Genomic DNA, 14,747 nt, shown 5'->3' with positions numbered 1-14,747 from the left:
CCATTTTTTTTTTTTTTTATTTTTATATATATATAAGCAGCATGAGGCAGGCGGAGGCAAAGCGGGCAGGGGTCAAAATCTCGAGGCCTGGCCGCGATGTCTCCACCCAGTCCTGTTGCTGAGGCGTGTCTTTATCATAGTTTTCAATAAGAAATTTTACATCTTGTTGTATACGTAGATATATGCTGTTTTGCCTTCGAAATCCTGAACCAAAAGATGCTTCATTTGAAACAAAAAATTTATGTCATGCCGAGGCAATAGAGATTGAAGGTTATAGCTTTAGTGCTTTTTTTTTTTTTTTTTTTTTTTTTTCCTCATCCACTGCTTCTCGGCAACCTAGCATACTTCTTTGTAATATATAATAAAGTTGTAGGAAGTAGTGGACCCTGAACCTGTATATTATTTTTTTAATTTCTGTTTAGTTTTTTTATTGTTATTATTATTATTTTTGTTTGTTTGTTATTTTTTTTATTGTAAAAGAAAAATCTTCATGGAATGTGAAGAAGGAATTTTATGTTAAGGCACTAATTCCATAGCCTCCTTTCCTTCTTGAGATTAATAATAATAATAAAAAAGTATGTTCCCTTCCATGGAAACAAATGAGACTTCCTTCTCAGTCATAAAATGAATGTATAAGAAAACAATTTATCTTTAACCCTGCGATACTGGCTTTCGGCTTCGGCTTCTTCTGTGCAATAAACAAAATAGCCTTCTTTGCCAGCAGAGGATAAGTGATTGTAATATGAAACTGTAAAATTGTACTTCTCCCCAATTGTTTTTGTTTAAGCGTCGTTTCGCTTAAATAAACGATTTTTGTTTATCTCGTTGGCTTGTCAACCAATGCCCAGTCGCTCGAATACAATTTTAAGCATATTGCCGTAGTTTTTCTTGTGGTCTTTATATTTCAGGGCGTTATAAAAAGCACACTTCAAGTACATGTAAAAATCAGTGGAATTGTCATTTCCCAGGTGATTAATTACGTAATTCACATAGTGTCCCATTAACCAATGGACCGAGTTGTTTTTTGCTGCTGGAAAATAGCAAGTCTGAGGCCTGAGGAATGTAACAGGGGGAAAATTTTCCACCGAAGATCTCGTAAGAAAAGCCAGTTGTTCCCTAATCCAATTACAGAGTTGTAGATTGCCACCGCACGTGAATCTGTGCACTAACGTGTCGATCAATTTACATTTGAGACATAGGTTCGTGTCGCTAACGCCGATTGCATGTAACCTTTCATTGGTGCTTACGGTCTCATTCACTGTTTTATACCACGCGGACTTGACGTCCGATGGTAGACCACGCATATTAATATTTTTCCATATGGCGTCCCAATCAGTGTGTGGGTATTTACTTTCCAATTTGTTTCTCCCCTCCATTTTCTTTCGATGGCACAGAATATCGCGGGCCGTGATCCGTCGTGAGTTGATGATGACACCGCCGAGATAGCTTAATTCCACAAAATATACACGAACGTACTGGAGCCGGTTATTTATTTTTTGCACATTCACCGGCGCCTGTAAACTGGCAGGCCTGACAACTTCAAATAATTTAGTTGTAATGCTATCAGCGTGGTCGCTAAGGATAGTGGCGGTCCTTTTTATAAAAAGCGCAGACGCCTTATTTCTGATGTCAACTAACCCCAAACCTCCATTCCTGGGATCTAAGGTCGCAGTTTTTGCGTCGACTCTGAATATATCCCCTCTCCAAAGATAGCTGGCAATGGTAGACATTATCTTTTTTCCAATCATTTTCGGTAGTGGGAAGATCTGTGCTATAAAGTAACTCCTGGAGAGAATGCAGTGGTTAATGAAAATCACCCTCTGAACTTGGTTCATGTTACGGTGGAGGTTTTCCCTTGTTGTTCCAAGAAGTTGTCCCGACGTATTTCTCCAATTGATAGCTGCCATTTTTAACGGACAAGGTGTCAGTGTTATTCCTAGTGCTTTGCATTGGGTGACCGTTGTGGCCCAGGCTAAGGTGGTATGTTGAAAACCCCGCAGGTTTAGGAGTTTGCTTTTGTTTGCGTTGACACCTGCTCCGGAGACTCTACAGTACTTTTTAATTAGCGTTTCCAATTTCAAAATGTCGTCGGGATTTCGCAGGACGACTCCGACATCATCGGCATAGGCGTTTATGACTGTTCGGTGACCAGATAATGTGATGCCAGTTAGAGTGGCATGAACACTGCGGAGGAAAGGTTCTAATGAAAGCACGAATAGGAACATGGAGAGGGGGCTTCCTTGAGGAACGCCGCGCCTGATCTGAATCTGCTTTGTCCTCTGGCAGTTAACTGATATACAAGCGCTGATGCCTGTTGCAACATTTCTGATCACACTTACGACTCGCTCATTAAAACCTATTTTGTTCAGTGTGGCACTAAGGAATCTATGATCCACACGATCAAATGCTTTCTGGAAGTCAATAAACATGATAGCACATTTTATGGTGGTCACAGCAGTGATTGCAATTATATCTCTATATTCAGCTATGCTTTTGAAAATGCTCTTGGTAGGCACACAGGACTGGTATGGACTTACTATCTTTTTGGCCAACTGTGAGAGTCTGTTGTTTAAAATTCTGCCGATGATTTTATAATCGGAGTTTAACAGGGAGATAGGACGAAAGTTGTTGAGGTTTCTTTTTGCAGCATTTTTTGGGATTAGTACTATTGTGCTCTCTTTAAAAACAGCAGGTAAATGCTTTCCCTGAAGCACCTCGTTCGTCATTCGGGTAAACATGTCACCAATCAGTGGCCAGTATCGTTTATAAAATTCAACAGGCAAACCATCCGGTCCCGGCGATTTCCTCAGAGGAGATTTGCAGATGATTCTGTGGATATCTTCGTTAGTACACTCAACGAGAAGGTCTTCGTTTTCCTCGTCCGAGACCTGTGGAGCTATGTAACTAAGGAACTCATCGAAGGACTCTTCACATACCGGGTTGGCAGTGTATAGGTCTTCGTAATATTTGTGCACTGCATTGACGATGTCTCTCTGAGTCGTGAGTGTCTCGCCAGTTTCAGACTGAAGTCCATCAATGAAGGTGCGTCTCCTGTTTCTTTCGTGTTTCAGTAGATGGTACAAGGAAGCATGTTCATCCTCCACGACTGTCTTAGCCTTGGATTTTAATTTCAGACCCTCCATCTGCTGTCTTTTAAGACTGAGCAATTTGGCCTTAGTTTGCTTGATATCTGCCAGACGGACGTTGGAAGTGTTTGCCTGCTCATATAAATTTCGCAGCATGGTATAATAAAATTCTATGGAATTTTTCAAGTCTTTCGATCGTTGTACACTATACTGGATGAGAACTTTTCTCAGTTTAGGCTTTGCCCTGTTGCACCACCAGTCTAGTACTGAGACGTGTCGATCTGCAGAGCGGAGGCACAATGCCCACGCTTCTGCCAAACTTTCTTCTAATCCGTCGTCCTGCATCAGTGACGTATTAAGGTGCCATGAACTTCTAAAACGGCGAGTGGGTTGCGCAGTAAGGTTGATGGAAGCTAGCACGGAGCTATGATCAGAAAAGTAAACTGGAATCGTCTCTGCTTTAATGAAGGAGCTAACTAGACTTTGCGATATGTAGAGTCTGTCGATCCTGCTACGTGAGTGAGGGCCTAGGAATGTAAATGCCACAAATGTGGGATACATTATTTCCCAAGCATCTTTAAGCTGTAAAACAGTGACGAAACGCTTCAGTTCATTACAGGTATTAAAATTCGGAATCTGGTCTTTCTTATTTATCACACAATTAAAATCACCGCCTATTATAAGATCTTTTGGGTTTTTCCGTAATAAATAAATGATTTCTTCTTTATAGAACTGTGCTCTTTCCATTCTATTGGATGTGCCAGAAGGGGCATACAGATTGATAAGGGTAGAACCAAAGACTTTTATACCTATCGCTCTGCCGGAGTCCAACCTCTCGATATCCGAGACAGGAATCCCCTCCCTGACTAAAATTGCTGTACCGACGTTGGTGTCAAGTGAGACATTTAAAATCGCCAAATATCCAGGCACTGTAAGATTAGTCAGCACTACTTCCTGTAGGAAAGCAATGTCCGTCCCTGACTCATATAAATAATCCTTGAGCGCTGTAACTTTAGTCACGGATGTAATCCTGTTAATATTGATAGTCGTAATTGTATATGCCTGGGACATTTAGTTTGCATAAAAAGTAAATAAGTGATTAAAAAGATAACAAAATATTAATAAAAAAAAGAGATGTGCAGCTCCTAGAAGGGAGAAACGACTCTGCTTAAACAAACATCTAAAAGAATAGTCAGTATTTGAAGCTCGGTAAACACTTCATCTGGTTCCTCTGAAATATGACTAAGACAGTAGTACAATTAGAAATGAAACTGGTTCAACAAAATCCTTTTTTTTTTTCATCTTACAGCCTCATTTTGGTGCAGGATTCCGAACATCTCGGGTTTTAGTTTTACCGAGGGGCTTTGCATCACTAATGTCACTGGAAGGTACCTCCTTAGGTCTTTCCGTGATGATTTCATACAAGACGTTCTTGGCCGTCGCTTCCTCTTGTGCCGGTTGTTGTTTGCTTTGGTTACGGGAAGCTTTGAGATTAGGTTGCGGTTTGAGTCGGCGTCTTCGGACATCTTGGTTCAACGCGCCGTCATTCGGATTGTCTATCTTTACCACCGTTGTGACCGAAGCTGCCTCAACAGAGTCCTTTTTGCGAGTGCCATTTCCTTGTTCTTCCGTCACTAGCTCCAGAGCACTGACTGAGTCGGCGGTTTGTGGGTCTGTAAATTCTTGAGTTGGGTTCCGCTCCGTCACCTCTTGTGCTTCGGAGTGCGCCTCTTCCGTCTCCGCGACAATCGTTACTGCGTCCCCTCCGTGGACCGTTTGTACCTGTTCAGCCGCCGACAGCGGCCGGGTTGCCTTAGCGGCTGTCGTCACGTCAATACATGTACTGTTTGTTTCCTCGAGCACATCCGCATTACACTGCTTCTGCTTGCGGGTGGAAGGCGAATTACGGGCGGACTCGCCGTCCGAGCCGTCATCGGTCATTTCCAACGGTCGCTTCTTATTCTGGAGATCGCAATCGGGAACAGAAGGGTGTGATGTAATGACGCCCAGGGGAGGGAACTCCGTAGTAGTTATGGCGGGCACTGCAGAAGTACATGCACCACTGTCGTTAACCGAAAGAAGGGAAGTGCTATTTGGTAAGACATCGCTGAGGGTCAGTTTTTGACGCTGTGTTAGATTGTTCCGAAGAACAAAAACACGGCGCGGACAATCTTGTCGGAAATGACCTGTCTCATTGCAAATATTGCACGTGCGCTCCTGACCAGAATACACAACATGTGCTTTATGGCCTGCAACGGATATATGGGACGGAATGTTGGCTTTCACCTCCATTTCAACGGATCTAATGCCATTAAAACACTGTATCTTGTATAGCTTCGACCATCTTTCGTTATAGATAGATTTAACTTCGCCATATTTAGAGAGAGCGTCCTTGATCAACTGATTATCAATTTCAATTGGAACATTCAAAATCCTGACATTGGTGTACATGATATCAGCTTTTCGTACAGAGACATTACTTTTTGAACCGTCTCGATGAACAAATTCGACGGAATTACCCCATTTTGCAAGCAACTTATCGACTGTCACTGAGTTCAGAAATTTAACAAAAACACAGTATTTTTCAGCATCTAATTGCGTGGTATGAACAGAGTCAGAATTTATACCGATTACCTCAGTCAGCCAATCGTGGATTTCCAGCGCAGTGGGTTGGACCGGCCGTGTTTCTTTCTCGAACGAGAAGACTAAAGTATTCTTCCTGACGGTGTCAGACATGGTCGTCGGTTCCGACGAAATTCCGGCAACAGCCGAAATTGCGGCGAAGCACGAGACGTGGAACGGACGAAAGTACTATAAAAACACTTATCAGAGACACCACTCAAAAAATAACAGCGAAAATGTACAGCTAACTTCACGTAAACACCAAACACCGGCGATAGCGCTAACGTACGCGGAGTAAACAACAAGCACGTCCGACCGCGGCGACGGCTAAAGCCAGAATATCCATTAGGCCACACGGTCACTGACAAACAAGTGGAACTTATATACGACTCATCTCGAAACGCTCACACCTCTGAGGAGTTGTGTTTTCGTTCTACACAGACGCTGCCCCTTGCTCTTTCCCACCCATTTGATACATTCAACCTGCTACGAGACCTACCAAATATAGACTGGGAAACTAAACCACACACTTTGTGCATTCGGAAATGTAAGGCAGGGCGTCCCTCGCCGCATTTGCTACGATGTCCATTTGCTACTTCTGCAGAAGTGGCGGCGGCGACGACGACGACGACGACAACCGCGGAAGGCTCTGAGATATGTGAGAAATACATCTATAAAATATATTTCAGACTGTCCCATCCCACCTTATGCTGTACCGCTTTGGCAAATGCTTTATCTGCGCCATTCGCCTTAATCACATCTGAGAGTAATTCTTAATAAAACGCCTCTCGCTAATTGTTAGTCATCCCAGATACTGTTTGCTATAAGGCCACGACGCGCAACTGATATCCAAAATTCGTCTGCCTCCTGTGAGGATCGAACTCACGACCCCTGGTTTACTAGACCAGTGCTCTGCCACTGAGCTAAAGAGGCGCGGCCTAGCGGTACTTTTGCGTACTTCATCCTTACGGTCGTCTGGATCATCAGACTTCAGCTGACAACACTTCATATTACCGTCTAATATTTGCAGCTATGGCGACCCATTACTGCTTGCCTACACATCTGACACGTAAAGGAAGTGCTCTCCAAATAACACCACTTGCATTTCAGAACATGTCTTTCACACATGTCTACAAAATCACCTTCACCTTCAAATACAGTTTCGTAGCGACTGACGGAGACGTAGGCAAAGTTTAAAGTTGCTATTTCCATTACATCACGTTAATCAGAAAAACGGTAAGTTACATCTGCAGAGGAACAAAATTCCGTTCCTCCCCACGTGGGGCTCGAACCCACGACCCTGGGATTAAGAGCCTAATGTTCTACCGACTGAGCTAGCCGCGCTGCCTCGGTGAGTATATGCCGGTTAGCACGTCACACAGTACTCGTTTGGGTTGATTGGTCCCATACAGAACCTCCCCATGTTGCCTAATGTTTTCCTAACGTCACACTCGTCACGTAGTTCACTTTTATTTCATAATCATTTCTGAGAGGTAACAGAATTGCATGACAACCTGCAGAGCTAGTTTCGTCAAAATTAACACACATACTTGATGTGACTCATAAGCCGAACGAGTTACTTCCCGACGTTATTTTAGATGTGCAAGTGCCAGTCAAAAACACGCGGCGACGGCAATATGCAAACCAATTCGCTAGTTAACACCGGTCTTGTGCGTGTTTCAAGCTCAAGAGCATCTCCAAGCAGAAAATGGTCAACAGCATCGTTCACACGGTTTCGTACTGCTCAAGTGCTGCACTAAAACGGTATGTTTCTTTTTCATATCTGGAAAAACACGACCGAGAGAGGAATCAAACACGCAATCTTCGGATACGAAGTCCGACGCCTTATCCATTAGGCCACACGGTCACTGACAAACAAGTGGAACTTATATACGACTCATCTCAAAACGCTCACACCACTGAGGAGTTGTGTTTTCGTTCTACACAGACGCTGCCCCTTGCTCTTTCCCACCCATTTGATACATTCAACCTGCTACGAGACCTACCAAATATAGACTGGGAAACTAAACCACACACTTTGTGCATTCGGAAATGTAAGGCAGGGCGTCCCTCGCCGCATTTGCTACGATATCCATTTGCTACTTCTGCAGAAGTGGCGGCGGCGGCGACGAAATACATCTATAAAATATATTTCAGACTGTCCCATCCCACCTTATGCTGTACCGCTTTGGCAAATGCTTTATCTGCGCCATTCGCCTTAATCACATCTGAGAGTAATTCTTAATAAAACGCCTCTCGCTAATTGTTAGTCATCCCAGATACTGTTTGCTATAAGGCCACGACGCGCAACTGATATCCAAAATTCGTCTCCCTCCTGTGAGGATCGAACTCACGACCCCTGGTTTACTAGACCAGTGCTCTGCCACTGAGCTAAAGAGGCGCGGCCTAGCGGTACTTTTGCGTACTTCATCCTTACGGTCGTCTGGATCATCAGACTTCAGCTGACAACACTTCATATTACCGTCTAATATTTGCAGCTATGGCGACCCATTACTGCTTGCCTACACATCTGACACGTAAAGGAAGTGCTCTCCAAATAACACCACTTGCATTTCAGAACATGTCTTTCACACATGTCTACAAAATCACCTTCACCTTCAAATACAGTTTCGTAGCGACTGACGGAGACGTAGGCAAAGTTTAAAGTTGCTATTTCCATTACATCACGTTAATCAGAAAAACGGTAAGTTACATCTGCAGAGGAACAAAATTCCGTTCCTCCCCACGTGGGGCTCGAACCCACGACCCTGGGATTAAGAGCCTTATGTTCTACCGACTGAGCTAGCCGCGCTGCCTCGGTGAGTATATGCCGGATAGCACGTCACACAGTACTCGTTTGGGTTGATTGGTCCCATACAGAACCTCCCCATGTTGCCTAATGTTTTCCTAACGTCACACTCGTCACGTAGTTCACTTTTATTTCATAATCATTTCTGAGAGGTAACAGAATTGCATGACAACCTGCAGAGCTAGTTTCGTCAAAATTAACACACATACTTGATGTGACTCATAAGCCGAACGAGTTACTTTCCGACGTTATTTTAGATGTGCAAGTGCCAGTCAAAAACACGCGGCGACGGCAATATGCAAACCAATTCGATAGTTAACACCGGTCTTGTTGTGCGTGTTTCAAGCTCAAGAGCATCTCCAAGCAGAAAATGGTCAACAGCAACGTTCACACGGTTTCGTACTGCTCAAGTGCTGCACTAAAACGGTATGTTTCTTTTTCATATCTGGAAAAACACGACCGAGAGAGGAATCAAACACGCAATCTTCGGATACGAAGTCCAACGCCTTATCCATTAGGCCACACGGTCACTGACAAACAAGTGGAACAAATATACGACTCATCTCAAAACGCTCACACCACTGAGGAGTTGTGTTTTCGTTCTACACAGACGCTGCCCCTTGCTCTTTCCCACCCATTTGATACATTCAACCTGCTACGAGACCTACCAAATATAGACTGGGAAACTAAACCACACACTTTGTGCATTCGGAAATGTAAGGCAGGGCGTCCCTCGCCGCATTTGCTACGATGTCCATTTGCTACTTCTGCAGAAGTGGCGGCGGCGACGACGACGACGACGACAACCGCGGAAGGCTCTGAGATATGTGAGAAATACATCTATAAAATATATTTCAGACTGTCCCATCCCACCTTATGCTGTACCGCTTTGGCAAATGCTTTATCTGCGCCATTCGCCTTAATCACATCTGAGAGTAATTCTTAATAAAACGCCTCTCGCTAATTGTTAGTCATCCCAGATACTGTTTGCTATAAGGCCACGACGCGCAACTGATATCCAAAATTCGTCTGCCTCCTGTGAGGATCGAACTCACGACCCCTGGTTTACTAGACCAGTGCTCTGCCACTGAGCTAAAGAGGCGCGGCCTAGCGGTACTTTTGCGTACTTCATCCTTACGGTCGTCTGGATCATCAGACTTCAGCTGACAACACTTCATATTACCGTCTAATATTTGCAGCTATGGCGACCCATTACTGCTTGCCTACACATCTGACACGTAAAGGAAGTGCTCTCCAAATAACACCACTTGCATTTCAGAACATGTCTTTCACACATGTCTACAAAATCACCTTCACCTTCAAATACAGTTTCGTAGCGACTGACGGAGACGTAGGCAAAGTTTAAAGTTGCTATTTCCATTACATCACGTTAATCAGAAAAACGGTAAGTTACATCTGCAGAGGAACAAAATTCCGTTCCTCCCCACGTGGGGCTCGAACCCACGACCCTGGGATTAAGAGCCTAATGTTCTACCGACTGAGCTAGCCGCGCTGCCTCGGTGAGTATATGCCGGTTAGCACGTCACACAGTACTCGTTTGGGTTGATTGGTCCCATACAGAACCTCCCCATGTTGCCTAATGTTTTCCTAACGTCACACTCGTCACGTAGTTCACTTTTATTTCATAATCATTTCTGAGAGGTAACAGAATTGCATGACAACCTGCAGAGCTAGTTTCGTCAAAATTAACACACATACTTGATGTGACTCATAAGCCGAACGAGTTACTTCCCGACGTTATTTTAGATGTGCAAGTGCCAGTCAAAAACACGCGGCGACGGCAATATGCAAACCAATTCGCTAGTTAACACCGGTCTTGTGCGTGTTTCAAGCTCAAGAGCATCTCCAAGCAGAAAATGGTCAACAGCATCGTTCACACGGTTTCGTACTGCTCAAGTGCTGCACTAAAACGGTATGTTTCTTTTTCATATCTGGAAAAACACGACCGAGAGAGGAATCAAACACGCAATCTTCGGATACGAAGTCCGACGCCTTATCCATTAGGCCACACGGTCACTGACAAACAAGTGGAACTTATATACGACTCATCTCAAAACGCTCACACCACTGAGGAGTTGTGTTTTCGTTCTACACAGACGCTGCCCCTTGCTCTTTCCCACCCATTTGATACATTCAACCTGCTACGAGACCTACCAAATATAGACTGGGAAACTAAACCACACACTTTGTGCATTCGGAAATGTAAGGCAGGGCGTCCCTCGCCGCATTTGCTACGATATCCATTTGCTACTTCTGCAGAAGTGGCGGCGGCGGCGACGAAATACATCTATAAAATATATTTCAGACTGTCCCATCCCACCTTATGCTGTACCGCTTTGGCAAATGCTTTATCTGCGCCATTCGCCTTAATCACATCTGAGAGTAATTCTTAATAAAACGCCACTCGCTAATTGTTATCATCCCAGATACTGTTTGCTATAAGGCCACGACGCGCAACTGATATCCAAAATTCGTCTGCCTCCTGTGAGGATCGAACTCACGACCCCTGGTTTACTAGACCAGTGCTCTGCCACTGAGCTAAAGAGGCGCGGCCTAGCGGTACTTTTGCGTACTTCATCCTTACGGTCGTCTGGATCATCAGACTTCAGCTGACAACACTTCATATTACCGTCTAATATTTGCAGCTATGGCGACCCATTACTGCTTGCCTACACGTCTGACACGTAAAGGAAGTGCTCTCCAAATAACACCACTTGCATTTCAGAACATGTCTTTCACACATGTCTACAAAATCACCTTCACCTTCAAATACAGTTTCGTAGCGACTGACGGAGACGTAGGCAAAGTTTAAAGTTGCTATTTCCATTACATCACGTTAATCAGAACAACGGTAAGTTACATCTGAAGAGGAACAAAATTCCGTTCCTCCCCACGTGGGTCTCGAACCCACGACCCTGGGATTAAGAGCCTTATGTTCTACCGACTGAGCTAGCCGCACTGCCTCGGTGAGTACATGCCGGTTAGCACGTCACACAGTACTCGTTTGGGTTGATTGGTCCCATACAGAACCTCCCCATGTTGCCTAATGTTTTCCTAACGTCACACTCGTCACGTAGTTCACTTTTATTTCATAATCATTTCTGAGAGGTAACAGAACTGCATGACAACCTGCAGAGCTAGTTTCGTCAAAATTAACACACATACTTGATGTGACTCATAAGCCGAACGAGTTACTTTCCGACGTTATTTTAGATGTGCAAGTGCCAGTCAAAAACACGCGGCGACGGCAATATGCAAACCAATTCGCTAGTTAACACCGGTCTTGTTGTGCGTGTTTCAAGCTCAAGAGCATCTCCAAGCAGAAAATGGTCAACAGCAACGTTCACACGGTTTCGTACTGCTCAAGTGCTGCACTAAAACGGTATGTTTCTTTTTCAGATCTGGAAAAACACGACCGAGAGAGGAATCAAACACGCAATCTTCGGATACGAAGTCCGACGCCTTATCCATTAGGCCACACGGTCACTGACAAACAAGTGGAACTTATATACGACTCATCTCAAAACGCTCACACCACTGAGGAGTTGTGTTTTCGTTCTACACAGACGCTGCCCCTTGCTCTTTCCCACCCATTTGATACATTCAACCTGCTACGAGACCTACCAAATATAGACTGGGAAACTAAACCACACACTTTGTGCATTCGGAAATGTAAGGCAGGGCGTCCCTCGCCGCATTTGCTACGATGTCCAGTTGCTACTTCTGCAGAAGTGGCGGCGGCGGCGGCGACGACGACGACGACGACGACGACGACAACCGCGGAAGGCTCTGAGATATGTGAGAAATACATCTATAAAATATATTTCAGACTGTCCCATCCCACCTTATGCTGTACCGCTTTGGCAAATGCTTTATCTGCGCCATTCGCCTTAATCACATCTGAGAGTAATTCTTAATAAAACGCCTCTCGCTAATTGTTATCATCCCAGATACTGTTTGCTATAAGGCCACGACGCGCAACTGATATCCAAAATTCGTCTGCCTCCTGTGAGGATCGAACTCACGACCCCTGGTTTACTAGACCAGTGCTCCGCCACTGAGCTAAAGAGGCGCGGCCTAGCGGTACTTTTGCGTACTTCATCCTTACGGTCGTCTGGATCATCAGACTTCAGCTGACAACACTTCATATTACCGTCTAATATTTGCAGCTATGGCGACCCATTACTGCTTGCCTACACATCTGACACGTAAAGGAAGTGCTCTCCAAATAACACCACTTGCATTTCAGAACATGTCTTTCACACATGTCTACAAAATCACCTTCACCTTCAAATACAGTTTCGTAGCGACTGACGGAGACGTAGGCAAAGTTTAAAGTTGCTATTTCCATTACATCACGTTAATCAGAAAAACGGTAAGTTACATCTGCAGAGGAACAAAATTCCGTTCCTCCCCACGTGGGGCTCGAACCCACGACCCTGGGATTAAGAAACTTATGTTCTACCGACTGAGCTAGCCGCGCTGCCTCGGTGAGTATATGCCGGTTAGCACGTCACACAGTACTCGTTTGGGTTGATTGGTCCCATACAGAACCTCCCCATGTTGCCTAATGTTTTCCTAACGTCACACTCGTCACGTAGTTCACTTTTATTTCATAATCATTTCTGAGAGGTAACAGAATTGCATGACAACCTGCAGAGCTAGTTTCGTCAAAATTAACACACATACTTGATGTGACTCATAAGCCGAACGAGTTACTTTCCGACGTTATTTTAGATGTGCAAGTGCCAGTCAAAAACACGCGGCGACGGCAATATGCAAACCAATTCGCTAGTTGACACCGGTCTTGTTGTGCGTGTTTAAAGCTCAAGAGCATCTCCAAGCAGAAAATGGTCAACAGCAACGTTCACACGGTTTCGTACTGCTCAAGTGCTGCTCTAAAACGGTATGTTTCTTTTTCATATCTGGAAAAACACGACCGAGAGAGGAATCAAACACGCAATCTTCGGATACGAAGTCCGACGCCTTATCCATTAGGCCACACGGTCACTGACAAACAAGTGGAACTTATATACGACTCATCTCAAAACGCTCACACCACTGAGGAGTTGTGTTTTCGTTCTACACAGACGCTGCCCCTTGCTCTTTCCCACCCATTTGATACATTCAACCTGCTACGAGACCTACCAAATATAGACTGGGAAACTAAACCACACACTTTGTGCATTCGGAAATGTAAGGCAGGGCGTCCCTCGCCGCATTTGCTACGATGTCCATTTGCTACTTCTGCAGAAGTGGCGGCGGCGGCGGCGGCGACGACGACGACGACGACGACGACGACAACCGCGGAAGGCTCTGAGATATGTGAGAAATACATCTATAAAATATATTTCAGACTGTCCCATCCCACCTTATGCTGTACCGCTTTGGCAAATGCTTTAACTGCGCCATTCGCCTTAATCACATCTGAGAGTAATTCTTAATAAAACGCCTCTCGCTAATTGTTAGTCATCCCAGATACTGTTTGCTATAAGGCCACGACGCGCAACTGATATCCAAAATTCGTCTGCCTCCTGTGAGGATCGAACTCACGACCCCTGGTTTACTAGACCAGTGCTCTGCCACTCAGCTAAAGAGGCGCGGCCTAGCGGTACTTTTGCGTACTTCATCCTTACGGTCGTCTGGATCATCAGACTTCAGCTGACAACACTTCATATTACCGTCTAATATTTGCAGCTATGGCGACCCATTACTGCTTGCCTACACATCTGACACGTAAAGGAAGTGCTCTCCAAATAACACCACCTGCATTTCAGAACATGTCTTTCACACATGTCTACAAAATCACCTTCACCTTCAAATACAGTTTCGTAGCGACTGACGGAGACGTAGGCAAAGTTTAAAGTTGCTATTTCCATTACATCACGTTAATCAGAAAAACGGTAAGTTACATCTGCAGAGGAACAAAATTCCGTTCCTCCCCACGTGGGGCTCGAACCCACGACCCTGGGATTAAGAGCCTTATGTTCTACCGACAGAGCTAGCCGCGCTGAATCGGTGAGTATATGCCGGTTAGCACGTCAACACAGTACTCGTTTGGGTTGATTGGTCCGATACAGAACCTCCCCATGTTGCCTAATGTTTTCCTAACGTCACACTCGTCACGTAGTTCACTTTTATTTCATAATCATTTCTGAGAGGTAACAGAATTGCATGACAACCTGCAGAGCTAGTTTCGTCAAAATTAA

At 44.7% G+C, this 14,747-nt stretch overlaps 6 non-coding genes across 6 annotated transcripts; all 6 read right to left on the bottom strand.

Moving 5' to 3' along the window:
• Positions 1-6,569: 6,569 nt before the first annotated feature.
• Trnat-agu (transfer RNA threonine (anticodon AGU)) lies at positions 6,570-6,641 on the bottom strand. Its single transcript has one exon. It is a non-coding gene; the product is annotated as a tRNA-Thr (tRNA).
• A 1,396-nt stretch (positions 6,642-8,037) lies between these two features.
• Trnat-agu (transfer RNA threonine (anticodon AGU)) lies at positions 8,038-8,109 on the bottom strand. The gene has a single exon. It is a non-coding gene; the product is annotated as a tRNA-Thr (tRNA).
• Positions 8,110-9,547: 1,438 nt separating this feature from the next.
• On the bottom strand, positions 9,548-9,619 carry Trnat-agu (transfer RNA threonine (anticodon AGU)). The gene has a single exon. It is a non-coding gene; the product is annotated as a tRNA-Thr (tRNA).
• A 1,395-nt stretch (positions 9,620-11,014) lies between these two features.
• On the bottom strand, positions 11,015-11,086 carry Trnat-agu (transfer RNA threonine (anticodon AGU)). The gene has a single exon. It is a non-coding gene; the product is annotated as a tRNA-Thr (tRNA).
• Positions 11,087-12,538: 1,452 nt separating this feature from the next.
• On the bottom strand, positions 12,539-12,610 carry Trnat-agu (transfer RNA threonine (anticodon AGU)). Its single transcript has one exon. It is a non-coding gene; the product is annotated as a tRNA-Thr (tRNA).
• A 1,456-nt stretch (positions 12,611-14,066) lies between these two features.
• Trnat-agu (transfer RNA threonine (anticodon AGU)) lies at positions 14,067-14,138 on the bottom strand. Its single transcript has one exon. It is a non-coding gene; the product is annotated as a tRNA-Thr (tRNA).
• Between the last annotated feature and the right edge of the window lie 609 nt (positions 14,139-14,747).

Source organism: Schistocerca gregaria, chromosome 4 (genome assembly GCF_023897955.1).
Source record: "Schistocerca gregaria isolate iqSchGreg1 chromosome 4, iqSchGreg1.2, whole genome shotgun sequence".
NCBI lineage: Eukaryota > Metazoa > Arthropoda > Insecta > Orthoptera > Acrididae > Schistocerca > Schistocerca gregaria.
Note: the sequence above shows the minus strand (reverse complement) of the source record. Positions and strands in the feature narration are given on the sequence as shown.